Source organism: Suncus etruscus, chromosome 14, assembly GCF_024139225.1.
Source record: "Suncus etruscus isolate mSunEtr1 chromosome 14, mSunEtr1.pri.cur, whole genome shotgun sequence".
In the NCBI taxonomy this organism is placed as follows: Eukaryota; Metazoa; Chordata; class Mammalia; order Eulipotyphla; family Soricidae; genus Suncus; species Suncus etruscus.
The window spans coordinates 76,318,000-76,333,535 of NC_064861.1; the positions used below are offsets into that span (position 1 = coordinate 76,318,000).

The following is a 15,536-nucleotide window of genomic DNA, read 5'->3' on the forward strand; positions in this document are numbered from 1 at the left end:
TGAAGTGTGTACTTGGGAAGGGTGACAAGGAAGAGAAGATCCCAGGAATATACATGCATGTTTTTCCTTTGCCTTTATCCTCCGTCTATAGGCTGTTAAGTCCAACTTTCCTTATTAATCTGCTTGATTTAAAACACTCAGACATAGACTCTCAGGGAATCAAGCAGTATAGCCCTATGAAACATTAATTTTCTTCCTTGCCTTTTAATTCCTCTTCCCTCCCCTTTGTAGTTGCTGTGATGACTGGAAGTTGCACACTTGGTTGCTTGGGCTCCCACTCGTTAGTGGTGGCGCTTGTGCAAACTCTTCCCTGGTGTGTTTGTGGAGAACTCAACTATATAAATCACTTTAGGCCTCTAAGAAATAAAGTGAAGTCACATCTTCAGATGGAGAACGGTAGTGTGTTACAATTAAAATCTGAGACTGTGAGATCAATCGGAGGTTCTTAACATGGGTAGAGTTTTGTTGAGCTTGCTTTAGATTATGTGAAATGCTCAGAAAGGCTTCTCCTCTTCATTGTCGTGAGAAGCACTGGGTACTATCAGCGGCACATCATTAGAAAGCCTGGTGTCTGCCGGACAGTCTCCTTGTAATGCCATTTTTCATGACTTGTTTAATTAACAGCCATTTTTTTGACCTAGACTTGTTATAAAAGTGTTGCTATTCTCTCCTGCTAAATTATGTCTAATGAACATATTTGCATGTTATCAGATATAGCAATATATCATTTCAAATTTCTGCATTTAAGCCTGCATCACTCAAAACAGCTTTTGTGGATTAGTAAGCAGGTGAAATCAAAAATCTCATTTCATATCTGACATTAATAACTTTCAGGGGGAATGAGCATTGGCATTTATGTCTGGACCAGAATCGAGCCCAATGTCCTAGAAACACAAGGGCAGCAGACAAACCTACTCACCAGATAGGAAAATAAATCATGCATAATGCAGAATTTCTACCTTACATGTTAATTAATGTGTGCAATCAATTACTGATGTTACAATATGAGAAAGAAACTGGTGGGGAATGGGGTAATAAAAAATACCTATAGATTTATCTGCTTCTTTTTTCTATTTAAACAAATAGTCTTCAAGCCTGTGAATGCTGTGTTGAGACATGCTCTGAATAATAAGCATCATAAAATCTAATCAGATTTATAAGAGGAATTGATTGTTGTGGCAGGAGGAGAGGGTGGAAAATAAGCTGAAATTTAAGTGTTAATTTTTATGCTAATCCACAGTGGCTTCATATGAAGCAATTTTGTTCTGTGCCACAAATATAAAATTGTCCCTTGCAGAGAAATGTCAGCTTGCTAGACCTGAAAGCAGTAATTTATTAGGTATGTTTCTATTAGTATGTGTCACAGTTGTTAGCAGGCTATACACACAATGGTGCTTCATACTTATCCTCCAAGTCTCAGAATGTTTCAGCTCAGTGGCTGGAACGTGGGGCATTAATACATTATCATATGCGGGGTGGTCTGTGCCCTGTGGACAAAAGGCTATTTAATACAATTTAATGTCATTCTGAGAAGAAGTGGAAAAATAAAGACGGGGAATAAAATGGCATCTGTGTGTTTCACAGCGCACTCATGCACAAACCCTCAGTTTAAGAGGTATGACATTTCTGCCAAGAAAAAGAATAAAACTGGGGCATTTTTTTATAACCTGTTTCCCACTGCAGTATTTTCTAAATGCTATTAAGTGATCGATTTACACGGCCCCCTGATGATGTCATCCATAAGAAGGGGAATGCAGATGACAGCAAAATACTAGTGACAGTGACCTTGTTTCAGAATCCTTGGAACCCTGTCAGCTTGGCTTCCAGTATATGGTTTCAAAGAATGTACTTTTTGGACAATATCTAGTTACTGGATAGTGAATTAATAGAGTTAAGGGTTCTGATGCAATTCACATATAGGTCAATTACATGCGCCAACATCTGCTCTGTCACTATCATTTGCATAGAGCATTCATATGTTAATGATGCCTCTTTTTACTCAAGTAATATATTTAAAAAACAAGATTTGCATATCAGTTTGGATCAGTATATTACAAGCGATTTATCATCTTCTCCTTCTTGTTATGATTTTAAGAACAATATCTTGAGTGATGGCTGCTATATTTGAGCAGGCTCTGATTTATACAAGAAACCCTTCAGTGGGAAAGCTTCCATTCGAAAGCTGCTTAAAGCCTTATAAATCAATAATGACACAGATGGACTGGCGATAATCTATTTAGAATGCCTGATAGCAAATATTGTTGTACAGATGATTAGAGTGGTAACTGTTTTAGCAGAAAGCCTCTCCTCTCTTTGTAAATGGTAAGTTTGGAGAACAAAAAAAAAAGTGCTCACCCCTCTGCCCATGGACTTCGTGTCAGGAAATCTTCGTGCTGGGTCTGGCCTAGAAAGGGGGAAAACATGGGGGGAAGAACAAAGAGACTTCCCGCTCCTGCCAATATAATCATATCAATCCCTGTTTCTTTAACAAAACAGGACCTCTTAATGGAATTGTGTCTTCAGGTGTAAATAGCATTAAAAGCTGCTTCTCTTCTCCTTTTTGCCCTGATACAGCGCAAGGAGTGAGAAAATAAAGTGGAGGTTGTCAGAAGTGGCAGCTGCTTGGAATCCTGATAAATATAAGCTTTTATTGATCTGATGAAAATGAAAGATCCCAGTGCTAGGCAGTATTTAGCTTCTTGTCTCCAGCACGTCACCGGTGGCCTTGCATTGGGATAGATTTTCATTCTCATACACCGGATTTGATTTCATCTTTAACCTTTTCAGTTGAATTTCCTTGACCTCTGCATATTGCTGTGATTTAGTGAATTTGTTACATTTCACTTTACATCATTTCTTTCTATATTTCCTTTTGTGATAGGGAGCTGGGACACCCCTCTGGCAATCTGTCAGTGTCTGGATCAGCTGCACCCTTTCTGGGGTCTTTTCTCACTCAACGGACAGTCCTTAAGACAAGTATGCAGTTGAACTGCTAAGGTAAGTCTGATGATATTAGAACTCTGGCCCTGGACACTCATCGTTTCGTTCTGCTGTGTTGTGATGGCCTCTGCACAGAGCCTACACCTTTCTCTCCTTCTAGCTGGGGCTTGGTGCTGGTAACAACCCTCACTCCTCTAATCCAGGTAGGGGTCCTCTGCTTGCCTGAAAGGCCAAGGTCCTTTGAGTGTGGGTTAGCAGAACCCCCTCAAAGAAGGGGATTATTCCCCTGTAATTGGGGTGTGGTCTGACGGGTCAAGTGGGACAACAAAAAAATCATGAAAAAAAAAAGTTGTTTTTCCCTCTGTGGCTTAATTCCCCTCTCAAGTTTGCTTCTGGGATAAATGCCGGGTTTCAGCTTAAAATCCTGAGGTGCTGCTAACATATTCTGGTTCCAAGAAAGTGCCGCTGTTATTTTGAGTAGTTTTGATACAACCAAATCAAAGTGAAGATTTGAAATAGCTTTTCTGAAAGCCCAAGCTGAAGTCATAAATTATTCTGCACCATGATTCTTTCTGATAGTAAAACCATACCTCTTTGCCTGACATCGCTGAAATGTGGAAAAGTGAAAGTTAAAAATAAAATGAAACATTTAAATCTTGGCTGTTGAGAACCTTAGATAGACATCAAGGCCAGTCGATAAAGGGCCCTATCAATTAGGCTCACGGTTATCACTGGATTGGGTTTATTAGCGCCTGCACAGGTGCAGGTTCCGGGATGAAGGGGACGGGGAGAGGCAGGGAATCCCATACGGTGGAACGTGAGCTGTGGGTGCCGAGGTAAGCCTGTCAGTGGGATTGGGGGTGATGGCGGGGGCTTGCCTTTTGCAGCCTGGTATGAGAAAATTCACAGGCGGAGGTTGGAAGTTTTCCCTTCTCCCTGTTTTATTTAAGTTTCAAAAGTGTTGATTTCACACTGCGGTGAGTGTTTTCCATCAGCTTCTTAGTGGGTGTATCTGTGTTAAGAAAAGGATCACAGGACTCCAGCACATGGAGGCTCCCTTTGAGGTCTCCGTGACCCCCCCCCACTTTTTGGGGGAGTGAGTCTCCTCAAGCCATGGATCCAGCCCTGCTTTGGGTCTGGGCTTCCAGACTGAGCTGTTTGGCTAGTTCCCTTCTCAGCATATCGCAGGAGGAGCAATTTTTGGTTCCATAGCTGTTTGGTTGGGAAAACAAGCCTGCAGTTGCCAGTAAGGTTTAGAATTTGCCTGCCAGATAAGGGAATGTCTGTGAAGACTATTTTCCCTCTTGGGAGGCAAAACACAGATGGGGGAGTTAGGAGTATTACAATATTTAGCTGCTACATTGATGGTAGGGATTCTGCCATGTGGATGCTCACAGCTTCTGAAGGCCTAGCTTTGCATCACTGCCGAGGGCCTCAGGTAGAGAAGAGGCCTAAGGCTGACTCACATTTTGTTCTGGAACATTCCAGGCTCTGTGCCTCAAATTGTCCATGCTGCTGTGGGATCACAGAAAAAGAGAGCGAATGACTGATTCATCCGTGATAATGATGATAATCCTGCAGCCAGGCCCAGGTCTTCTTGTCATATTTGATTTTCATCAAGAGGCCTCCTGGTGCAAGGAGGGAGGTAAAGGTCCCTGAATACTTCCTGCCCTCCCAGAGCCAGACAGAAACAATCATCAGATGATTTCAAACTTTGGAGGAAAGTAGAGTGGAGAAGGGTCTGACCTGAGTACTTTGGGATAATCTCAGTTCATCTTTACTAACTCCCTAGTCCAGGTATTGTGAATTATTTCATTTTTTTCAGATTATAGAGACTGAGATCAGAGGCATTAAATGGCCTGTCTCAAGTCATTCAGCCTATGTGTGGTGAGTTTTTTCACCACTTTGAGGTTTGATTCTGTGGCCCTGGAATGATCCTGGAGAGAACATTGCCTCAGACATGCTGGTTCCAGGGCTGAGCTGTGGGGGAGGGAAGTGGTCTACAGGCAGCTGTGGAAGGAGGAGGCCAGTGGGAGAGGGATGGGTGGTTAGGGATGATCTCTGGGGAAATGACATTAGAAATGAGAGGACATGGAGGAGCCTGCTGAGCAGAAGCTTCCTGGCAGAGGGCAGCAAGTGTCAAGGTCTCTAGGGGGACAAAGCTGGCATGCTGGCATATACTCTGAGAGGTGGGTACAGTGAATTCTGGGGGTGGGGAGAGGCTGCATTCTGCACAGCTTTGCATCCCAGAAGTGCCATTGGTTTTATTTTGTTGTTCTGAAACCAGGAGTAGTTCTTGAGTAAACTGCACTATGGGGTGAAGGCAGTAAAGAGTTTTTTTGGGCGCTTCCCTGGTCCTTGACAGGTCTGCATGGTCCTTCTTGCTTTTTATTGTTGTTTCTGGGCTATACTTGGTGTAGCTCATGGGTTACTCCCAACTTTGTACTCAGGGATCATTCCTGGTGGTGCTTGGGTGATCATATGGGATGCTAGATATCAAACTTGGGTTGGCTGCTCGCAAGCAAACACCCTACCATTTGTATTATTATTCCAGACTTCTTCCTAGCTCTTCTGTCAGAGTGAGGCTCTGGTCTATTATTTGAGCTAGAAGACAGGGCTAGTCCCTGTAGATGTGGGAAGATGGCCTGTGCACAGGGTCCTGACTCATGGGCAGGCCCCCTGTTCTTTTTCTGAACTTCAGTAGTGCAGCCTTGGGGCTAGGGGAGGAGCAGTCTGGGTGGCTATAGTGGTTTGGGCAGTGTTGTAAGGAAAAAGCTGATGGAGTTTTCCTTTGCTCAAGGTCTATCTCACTTTCTCAGGGCTCATTCACTATAAGAGGGGTTAGTAACCTCTATCCCTGGGAAAGAAAACAAAGATAATGCTAATTCTGAGGCCCTCTCATGACCTGCCCACTTTCTAGGTCTGGCATCTCATTTCTTGGGAGTGTGGGGGCTGTTTTCAAGCACAAGTTTCTCTTCAGGAATTCTAGAAAATTTATGTATTCCCTAGAAGCCTCAGGTTAGCAGAAATCCTTGTTATCAAAAGAAGTTTTATTTTATAGATGAAGAGACTAAGGCCCAGAGAGGCAGGGGTGGGAAAAGGTCACACAGAAAACCACTGTCAGAACTCCACTGAGCTCAACCATCTACCAAGTGACAGCCTAGGTGGAATCTAGGCTGAATGAAGGTACTTTGGGTGGAATCTCTGGCTGGCAGCAGGGCTGGGATCAACAGCAATAGCAGGATAATAGGCTCCTTGGCCTTGGCAGCTCTCAGGGTTTCTACACTGGCAGTTCAGGGGTGCTGCACAAGTAGACCAATGTTATAGGCACCTCTTTTAGCCTGCCAGCCTCCAGAGGTTTGAAGAAAACTGTTAAGTTGTGGAGGGGGCTCTGCATGGGATGCTGGAGTCTGCCCTATGTGCATGCTTTTGCCAGTCCTGGCCTTGGCCATCCTCTCTGTGAGTTGTCCTAAATGTTCAGGTGGGAAATGCCTGAGTGATGGAGAGATACTGAGCAGGTAGGATGCTTGCCCAGATTGCTAATCTGGGCTGGGTTGCTAGTACCCCATATAGTAATCCAAGCACTTCCGGGAGTGATCCCTGAGAGCAGAGCCAGGAGTAAGCCCTGACCACTGCCAGGTGTGGCCCCCAAACAAACAAACAAAAAATACAAGAGCATTCAGGTGGAAAATACACAGATCTGGATGAGGACAGGGCAGGTCAAAGCTGTCTCTGCTCTCTTTGGGGGGCAGCATTTAAGACAGTGTACAGACCAGTTCTTCGTAGCTGTTATGGAAAAAGAAATGTGAACATTTGCTTTTTTTCTAGTGCTGAGAATATGTTTCAAAAAATCTTCTGAAAGTCCAAGTATTTCTGTGGACTGGGTAGAGCTGTTGCCTCCAGTTTGTGGTCCGACTTGCCTTCATGGGGCCCTGGGTCATTCCCACTGTGAGCTACTTGTAGTGTGGCCATGATGCCTTTGCTGCATGCAGGATGGCCAAGCTCGGTGGATGGGCCATGCCTAGGTCTATCTAGGCCTATCTGCAGGCTTGGCTCCTACTCTGAGCCTGACTCAGAACTATTTGGAGTCCAGGGCAGGGAAGCTGCTGTCAGCAAAGAGCCTGCTGCCAGCTAGAGGATTCATCTTAGGAGAATACATCAAGGTGCTTGTTTGGGGGTGTCCTAGCGTTTCCCTCTGTACTTTTAATGCCTTAGTTAGAGGGCGACTGCCCACGTCTCAGAACCCTCTCAGGCCCATCTGGGCCACATAGGTGAAGGTCTGGCCTTCTCTGAGTCACAGTTTAGTCCTTGTGCCCAGATCCACTTACTTTCTTAGTTGTTGCCCTGAGCCACGGAAGTGGGGAGCACCAGCTTCCTGGCTACATCACCCCTCAACATCTTCACACCACCGTGTCCTCAGTTTCCTGCGCAGCAAGCAGGTGGCACTTCACCTGAGGTGGGCGAGTAGGCCAGGATCCTCCCATCAGCAGCTGTAGGCACACCTCTTAAGGTGCCATGGAATGGGCACTGAAGGGCACTGACCCTCTGTCCTCACTCCTGCTGGCCCAGGTTGGCTCCCTTCATCTCTGCACCCTCCCTCTATCCCGTCCACATGCAACATGGAGTTTCTGTGTGTGTAATATTATTTGTTTTTATTTCTGTAATCCCTTTATTGTTTGCACAACTGCTGTCAGACTGTTGCCTGAAAGTATCACAGGATAATTGCAGAATGCCTGCATAAGTAATTTCTTATGAAATCGGGCCTTGTCTGCATATAAAATTGTTTTCTGTTGCTGTATACATGGACTTCATTAGGCCAAGGCTGTTTACCGGATCTGCACCTGCCCTACAGGCTGCAGGCATGGGAGGGCGTGGTGCTGGACGAAACCCACCCCTGACTTCTTTGGGTCACAGTACATTGCTAGAATGGACTGCTAAATGTGGTCAGAGAGAACCCAGCTGTGGGAGGAGGGGATGCTCTGGATGGAGATGGGACCCGGTCAGCCTCTCCACGGCTGCCAGGGAGGCCAGTGGCTAAGCCAGCTGTGCCTGGGACTTCTTCCTACTACATTTCTGTGATATTAATGGTGTGTGGTAGGGAAAGAAATGTGTTTTATTCTCTAGTCTAACCCTGCTGTTATCAAAGTAACTTCCAGCTTATTAGCGACAAAGGACTTTTCTCCTCTCTGCTGCCCTGTTCGCCAGGGCTTCCTGAATTAAACTGCTGTTTCCTGTCCTTTATATGCATGACCACATCTGGGCAGCCTGCTCACAGCCCCGCTGCTTAATAACAATCACCTTCCCTTTCAGTCTCTGTTGATTGTTTCTAATTCACTCTGACAGATAGTGCCTGACAACTTGCCGGCTTTTCCCTCCCTCCGTGACCTGAAGTTACTCACAGCACTTATATAGTCTGTCATTTTTAATATTTGATTTCATTTTAAGTTATGTGTTTTACCGAGAAGATGAAACCAAAAAAAGGGGGCCTTGTAATGGAACATAAATTTAACCCTTCTTGCCATCCGGCCCCAGCCTGCAGTTCTTCTATGTCTGGGGACAGATAGTCCTTCCTGTGGGAGGTGCCTCTTTGCCTGCACCCTGCTTATTATTTCATTTTCTTTCTCTTTCTCTCTTTTTTCTTTCTTTCCTTTCTTTCTGTTTCCTTTTCTTCTTTTCTTTCTTCTCTCTTTTACTTTTCTTCTCTTTCTTTTTCTCTTTCCTTCCCTCCCTCCCTCCTTCCCTCCCTCCTCCTTCCTTGCCTCCTTCCTTGCCTCCCTCCCTCCCTCCCTCCCTCCCTCCCTCCCTCCCTCCCTCCTTCCTTCCTTCCTTCCTTCCTTCCTTCCTTCCTTCCTTCCTTCCTTCCTTCCTTCCTTCTTTCCTTTCTTTCTTTCTTTCTTTCTTTCTTTCTTTCTTTCTTTCTTTCTTTCTTTCTTTCTTTCTTTCTTTCTTTCTTTCTTTCTTTCTTTCTTTCTTTCTTTCTTTCTTTCTTTCTTTCTTTCTTTCTTTCTTTCTTTCTTTCTTTCTTTCTTTCTTCTTTCTTTTTCTTTCTTCTTCCCTTCCACCCTCCCTCCCTCCTCCTTCCATCCCTCCCTCCTTCCCTCCCTCCCTTCCTCCCTCCTCCTTCCATCCCTCCCTCCTTCCCTCCATCCCTCCCTCCCTTCCTCCCTCTTCCTTCCATCCCTCCCTCCTTCCCTCCTTCCCTCCATCCCTCCTTCCCTCCATCCCTCTCTCCTTCCCTCCCTTTCTTCTTCCCTTCCTCTCTTCCTTCCTTCTTCCCTCCCTCTCTCCTTCCCTCCCTCCCTCCCTCCCTCCCTCCCTTCCTGCCTTCTTTCCTTCCTTCCTTCCTTCCTTTTTTGACTTTCATTACTGGAAACAGAAGCTTCATTTAATATTATTTTTTCCTTAGTGACACTTAATCAGTTTATGGAACTAATAATGGTGTTCAATGCCTGGCCACTGGTTATAACTAAAAGCTTTTAGGGAGTGAAGGATGAGTAGGGGGATTTGAATGAGACCCATTTAGGTGAGGTGCTCAGCCCAGGTTTTCCTGCTGGGAGACAGACTCTGAGCTAGCTACTGGATTGGGGTGAGCACTTGGAGAGGGACCTTCCCAAGAGTGGAAGTGAAATAGGTTATACTTCTCAAGTGGGAAGTGAGAGAGGTCATACATCCCACTCACTGCTTTCCTTTAGTCTTCCTTCCACAAGTAGCCAGTAGGACAGTTTTCTCAAGGATGGGGTGGATGACCCCCACTTCAGGGTCCCCTACTTTATGACTCTGCTTTTGTTTGCCACTAAACAAAGACTCCAGTGTCCCTCTTGGCCCTTTAGGAATGAGCTGTGAGGCCATGCATTAGATCAGCTTTGCAAATAGAAACACAAAATTAAAGAAAAAGAAGACACATTAACCATGTTGCCTGGCTCCTGGCACTGACCTCAGTGGCTTTCTGTCTGTCTGAATAACAAGAAATTAGTCAAAGGGTTTGGAGCAATAGCACAGCAGATAGGGCATTTGCTTTGTACCTGGTCAGCCCAGGTTTGATCCCTGGCATCCTGTATGGTCCCCCAAGCCTGCCAGGAGTAACACCTATGCACTGCTGGGTGTGGTCCCCAAACATAAAAACAACAAAAAGAGAAATTAGCCAAAGGGAACTGATTTGGATCACAGCTCAGAAGAGACTCTTTTAGCATGCTCGGCCAACTTCCTAATCTGGACACACACCCCAGGCATGGGATCATTCCACACAGCACTCCATTCTTGCAAACTTCAGGACAGGGTTGCTTATGCCATTGGCAGAGGAGCAAAAAGGGGCTAGAAGAGCCAGGGTCCTAGGCTGACCACTTTTCTCCTGTGCCATTTGGAAGCTGCTTGTCAGCATCCATTGTGAGGGCAGCTCTCTCAGAAGCCCATTCTGCGAGGGAACCAGGCCTGACTGCCAGAAAAGGGCAGGACTTTAGTGGCTGTTGTAGACATTCTACTTGCCCCTTGTGCTGTTCCTGCTGCCTCTGTCCCAATGTCTTGTTTGGGTACTGGCCCATTTCCAGTTCCATTTGAGGGTATCTTACCTTCCACCACTAGGAACCTTGAAGGTGTGAGTTTATCATGAGGTGTTCTTCATATCTCTCCTTCATTGTGGGCAAACCAAGCAAATAGTCTCTCTATAAATGGACTTTGCTCTCTCCATTCAAAATTTGGTGAAAAGAAAAAACTGTTTACGATGCAGCTGTTATACTTTGGAATTATTGTTTTTATTTTAAAGAAAGGAAATTGAATACAGGGCACAGAAAGGGAAGGAATGTCAGCCCTTTAATTCTGTGTAAGAAACACAGACCTTTGCAAATTATGGACAGAATATGCTGGTCCTGTGTGCAGAGAAAGTGACAAGGAGTAAAAGCATCTCAATTTTTCTTTCATGACATCTCACAGCTCTCTAGGAGTACCAGTCCTTCTTTGAGTGTACGTGTGTGTATGTATATATGTGTGTGAAATAGAGAACATTAGTGTGTGGATGACTATGAAAGTGATTATATGTGTGTGCTTGAGTGAATGTGTAAAAGCGTGCATAGATGACTATTTGTACATGTTAGTATGCGTGTGTGTATCTGAGAGTGTATGTGAAGGCACGTGTGTGTACATCATGCATTTGCATGTGGTGTGCATGTGAGAAAGATAAATAGTTATTTCAAGGAGTTCTTGACAGTACTGTTAATTTTGGAGGAACCAGGAAGGGGCAAAGGCAGTCAAATGCTCTACTACTGCTCCCTGTTTATTCTTTTAGTTTGGATTTACCCTCTTTTGCCCAGCTAAGGAAAGTTGGCTATAAATGCCAAAGAATGGTTAAAAGAGAAAGCCAAGGACCTATGCTCTTTGAACTTATAGTTGGGTAGTTGAAATAGGACTTTAATGATGGTTTTTTTAGTTAAGAATTAACTGCCAGCAAGGCCAAATTTTACTTCTATTCCTTTCTAAACAGGATGTTGAGCTCTTAGTATTTGAAAATCGGAAGAGTCAGAGAGAAATTGGGGGTTGGAGTCAATGAAAGACTGACTTTATATCTGTATGTAAAATATCAGGGCCAAGCCCCTGAAATTTGGGTTGATGAGTTGGAAGAGCAGATTTTCTATCCCTGCCCTAAAATGCAGATTTTTGGTACAGTAATTTAGCATGGTAAACTGACATATGCCATTAGGTTCAGACTTGGACTATCTCAGCACTACTTTCCCAGGTGGCAGCTAGGATCTGGGAGTCAGAAAAGCTCATGGACACTGGACCCAGTGCTATCTCTATGGAGAGGTAGTGTGTGTGATTCCTCAGGGTTGTCAGAGCCTCTCCTGCTCTCTCTGCTACCCCTGAAAGCACAAAGTATGCAAATCCGGAGGACAAGAAGACATAGGTCACTAATCCAATGTGACTGGTGCCCTCTGAGATGAGACCGTCATGAGTTCAGATGTGAGAGAAGAGCTCACTTCACAGGAGCAGTCAGAAGGTGGTGAGACTTTGTGTGTGCTTTGTGCTCAGCACTCTGCTGTTAGTTAATTTGGGGTGGGGGCTCCCAAGTGCCCCAGGGTCACTTACAGAGATTTTCAGCCACTTAGCCAGCAGTCCCTTGTAAGGGCCTGAGAACACTGTTGCTTCTCAGGCCCTGCAAAACTCGGAAACACCAGGGAAAACTCAGCAGGGCAAGGGGCTTCTAAGGGCACATCAGCCATGTTTGGGGGGGGGTAATAGGATGCTAGGGATGAAATTGGGATAGGCCACATGCAAGACTTGTGTCTTGATTCTGTATTAGTTCTCTGGACCCTACATATTTAAAAACAAACAAACTTGGTCTTGTGGTTCTGAAAGTGTGTCTTAGAGAATTTGCTATTGGAACTGGTCTTTGAGACTCAGAGAAGGGTGGAAATGAAGAAAAGGTTCTAGAGAAGTTTCTTTGCGGAAGGTAGAAATTGTCAGATGAATTTTCACTTGGGGAATAGGTGGTATGTTGGGTGTGCTAGGACCTTATACTTGGGGGGAAGTGTTGGTGTGTTTTGGGGACTATTCCAGGTGGAGACAATCAATCTTAAAAGCTGGGTGTGGGGTTGGGAGATGAGGAATGAACAGGTATTCTGTTCTGTTATTACATAAATATAAGCTCAAGTGAAAGCAGGAGGGCAGGTTAGGGTTGTGCAATGAATGGGAGAAAGATTGAGCTAACAAATGCTGAATCTGGGCAGTGGGATTAGAACTGCTTTCTGAGGCAAAATTGGAGGCTGTGTTTTTTTGGTTTGGGGCTATAGGACACTCTGAAAGAAAGGGCTGACAGCACTAGGTTTGTGGCATCCAGACTACTCAGGCTGGCCAGTTGCAGGCACTATCTCCATGGACTGAGCTCAGCAAGTCTTTAAAATCTCATCCAAAATGGAAAGGCTTTGAAAAAGCCTGCACTTCATGGTTGTTGGTGTCATGCACATGTTTTATCCATCTACCAAAAAGGTTATATAAGGGGTATATGCCAATGTCAGGGTCAGGCATCACAGTGGAATAATGAGCAGATTCACCAGTTATTTTGCTTATATTCCATTCCAAGAGTAAAATGTTAGTTTGTTCAACTCTGCTTTATGCCTTGATCACAGTGTGAAAGTGTTGACTAAGCTCAGCTTCCTGCTCAGAGGGTCAAGACTTGTGGCTTTTCAACATGCTTATATGAAATCCAAACATTCATGGTCACTGGTGATCTTGAAATCAAGGCACAACTTATGAAACGAACAAGTAATTATCTTGTTTATCCAGGGTATAAATAGAGTTTGTGCAGCCACATTTTTTTCTTCCTTATAAATACTTTAGCCAGATTTTGTTCTTTAGATAATATCTCCTCCTCTCATTTTCTTTCTGCCCCTTTCCCGATCTTTTTCTTCTCTCTCTCTCTCTCTCTCTCTCTCTCTCTCTCTCTCTCTCTCTCTCTCTCTCCTATCCAGCCTTTTTCAAGAGAAAGAACTTTCTGGAGTTCTAAGCTGCCCCTGGGAGAGTGAGGCTTGCCTGTGGAACTCCTCCTGAGTGGACTCTGTTTCCACACAGATGTGATGGAGTGGAACTGTAGGTGCAGAAGAATGTAGTGTGCTTGGGTGGGTCTCCTCTCAGCACCTTCATCAGTTCAGGGAGAGACTTTTGATCTCATATCTACCTTCACAGTGCAGTCAATAACCAAATCCAGCAAAGAAAGTTCTGTAGGTGGTACCTGACTTGGGACCTTGGTAGTACACTTTGTGACTGTCTCTAAGTTGTGCTCTGACATTACTCATATGCATCTATCTTCTCTTTGGTTTTGACCAGGCTGAGTATTGCATACTTCTAGACTTAATCTTATATATTTTTTAAAGGATACAGAAAGGGCCAGAGAGATAGTTTAGCAGGTAATATGCCTTACATGCAGTTGACCCAGGTTTGATCTCTAGTACTGCAGGTGATCCCAAACACCTCTAGAAGTGATTTCTTAACCAACAAATCCAATAAATCTGTTAAAAGGATACATCTATTATAATTAAATATTTTATTTAGTTTTACCCTTAATAATATTATCTATGAAAACTGTGGTCAGATATTAATTTCAAACAGAATAACTGTCTAAGTATTTGTATTTTTTAAAGAACTGTTTTATAGGTCTGAGTAGTCCAGTTAAGCCTTTGGGAAGGCCCACTGGCCCTGTTAGCAGTCTTTGCAACCTAGCAGATTCTTAGAGTCAACCGGGTTCCAATCCCGCCAAACTGCACTACAGGTCCTTGGGCTCCTGAGATGTTTAAAAATCCCTGATTGTCATTTAATCACATGCTGCTTGCTCTGCTCGTTCTGACAGTATTTCACATAGCTGCAGGCCTCCCCACTGTTTCTGACCTCTGTTCCTAAGAACCAGTATGGGCTCCTCTGTGTCAACCCAAGAGCCTAATCAAGTTAGTCAGTTGCCTGCCTGCCTGCCTACCCTTCTGTTATCATCTATTTGTCTATCTACATATATATCTATCAATTATCTAGTTAAGTATCTGCCTGCATATCTGATATCATGCTTATATATATGCCTATCTTATATCTGCCTTTCTGATATCTGTCTGCATGATATCATCTATCTGCCTGCCTGCCTGTCTGCTATCTCTACCTAGCTACCTAGTAGCCAACTCTATAGCAACTATCGTATTGATTATCTATCTCATCTGATATATGTCTTTGTGTATGTGTCTCTCCATCCACCATCTATTTATCATCTACTCTCATCTGTATTTGTTGACCTATCTGTCATCTATCGTTTGTATCTGTCATATCTGTCTGATGCATACATGTCTGTCTGTCTGCACCAATTATCTTCCTTTGAAGATCTGCATACCACTTATCTACCATGTACTACAATACAAAACTATGTATTTCTACTTTATTCATTTGTCATCTATTCTCCTCCCCTCTTTTCTTCCCTTTTTCTTTCATTCTGTTTAATGAGTCAGGCATGGATTTGGGGTCTGAGATTTAGTAACAGAACAAAGTCTTAGCCTTCATGAGGCTAACATTCCAGTTGTAGACATCAACAAAGAAATTGATGAATGATGCTTAAAGCCATATAAAATACAAAGCAAAAAGCCGCAAAACCAGGGCTAGCTGAGACCATGCTCCAGAGAAGGCCTTTCCGAAGAGCTTGCCAGAAATGGCAGCACCTTGACTGCCCAGAGAGGCTCTGAGGTGAGGCCAGAAGATTTAGGTAGATGGACAAACATCTATTTTACTTCAACCTGAACCAGGAAACACTTTTTATTTGACTTTGGGGCCAAACCAGCAGTATTCAGGGGTTTTACCTGACTCTGCACTCAGGAGTAAGTCACTCCTGCTGGTTCTCAGGGGACTAAATGAGATGCCAGGAATTGAACCCAGATGGACCTTGTGGAAGGCAAGTGCCTTACTGGCTATACTATCACTCTGATCTCTCTCTTTTTTCTTTAAATTTTTTAGCCCTTTTGTCATATACAGAAACCTGACCTCTCACCCCTGAGAGCCCCTAAAGCAAGTCCCACTTGCTGGTGGGCAAGTGGATCTGGTACTCCACAATAATTCAGGGGCCTGGAGTTGCTGCTATGAGC

The 15,536-nt window shown here is 44.2% G+C and overlaps 1 protein-coding gene across 3 annotated transcripts in view; it reads left to right on the top strand.

Moving 5' to 3' along the window:
• Positions 1-15,536, top strand: part of ZNF536 (zinc finger protein 536) — a 459,071-nt gene that overhangs the window by 123,745 nt on the left and 319,790 nt on the right. For all 3 annotated transcript variants that reach the window (XM_049786224.1, XM_049786225.1, XM_049786226.1), the window contains exon 2: positions 2,882-2,997. The gene's annotated coding sequence lies outside the window, so the exon portion shown is untranslated. The remainder of the gene's footprint in view (positions 1-2,881; positions 2,998-15,536) is intronic.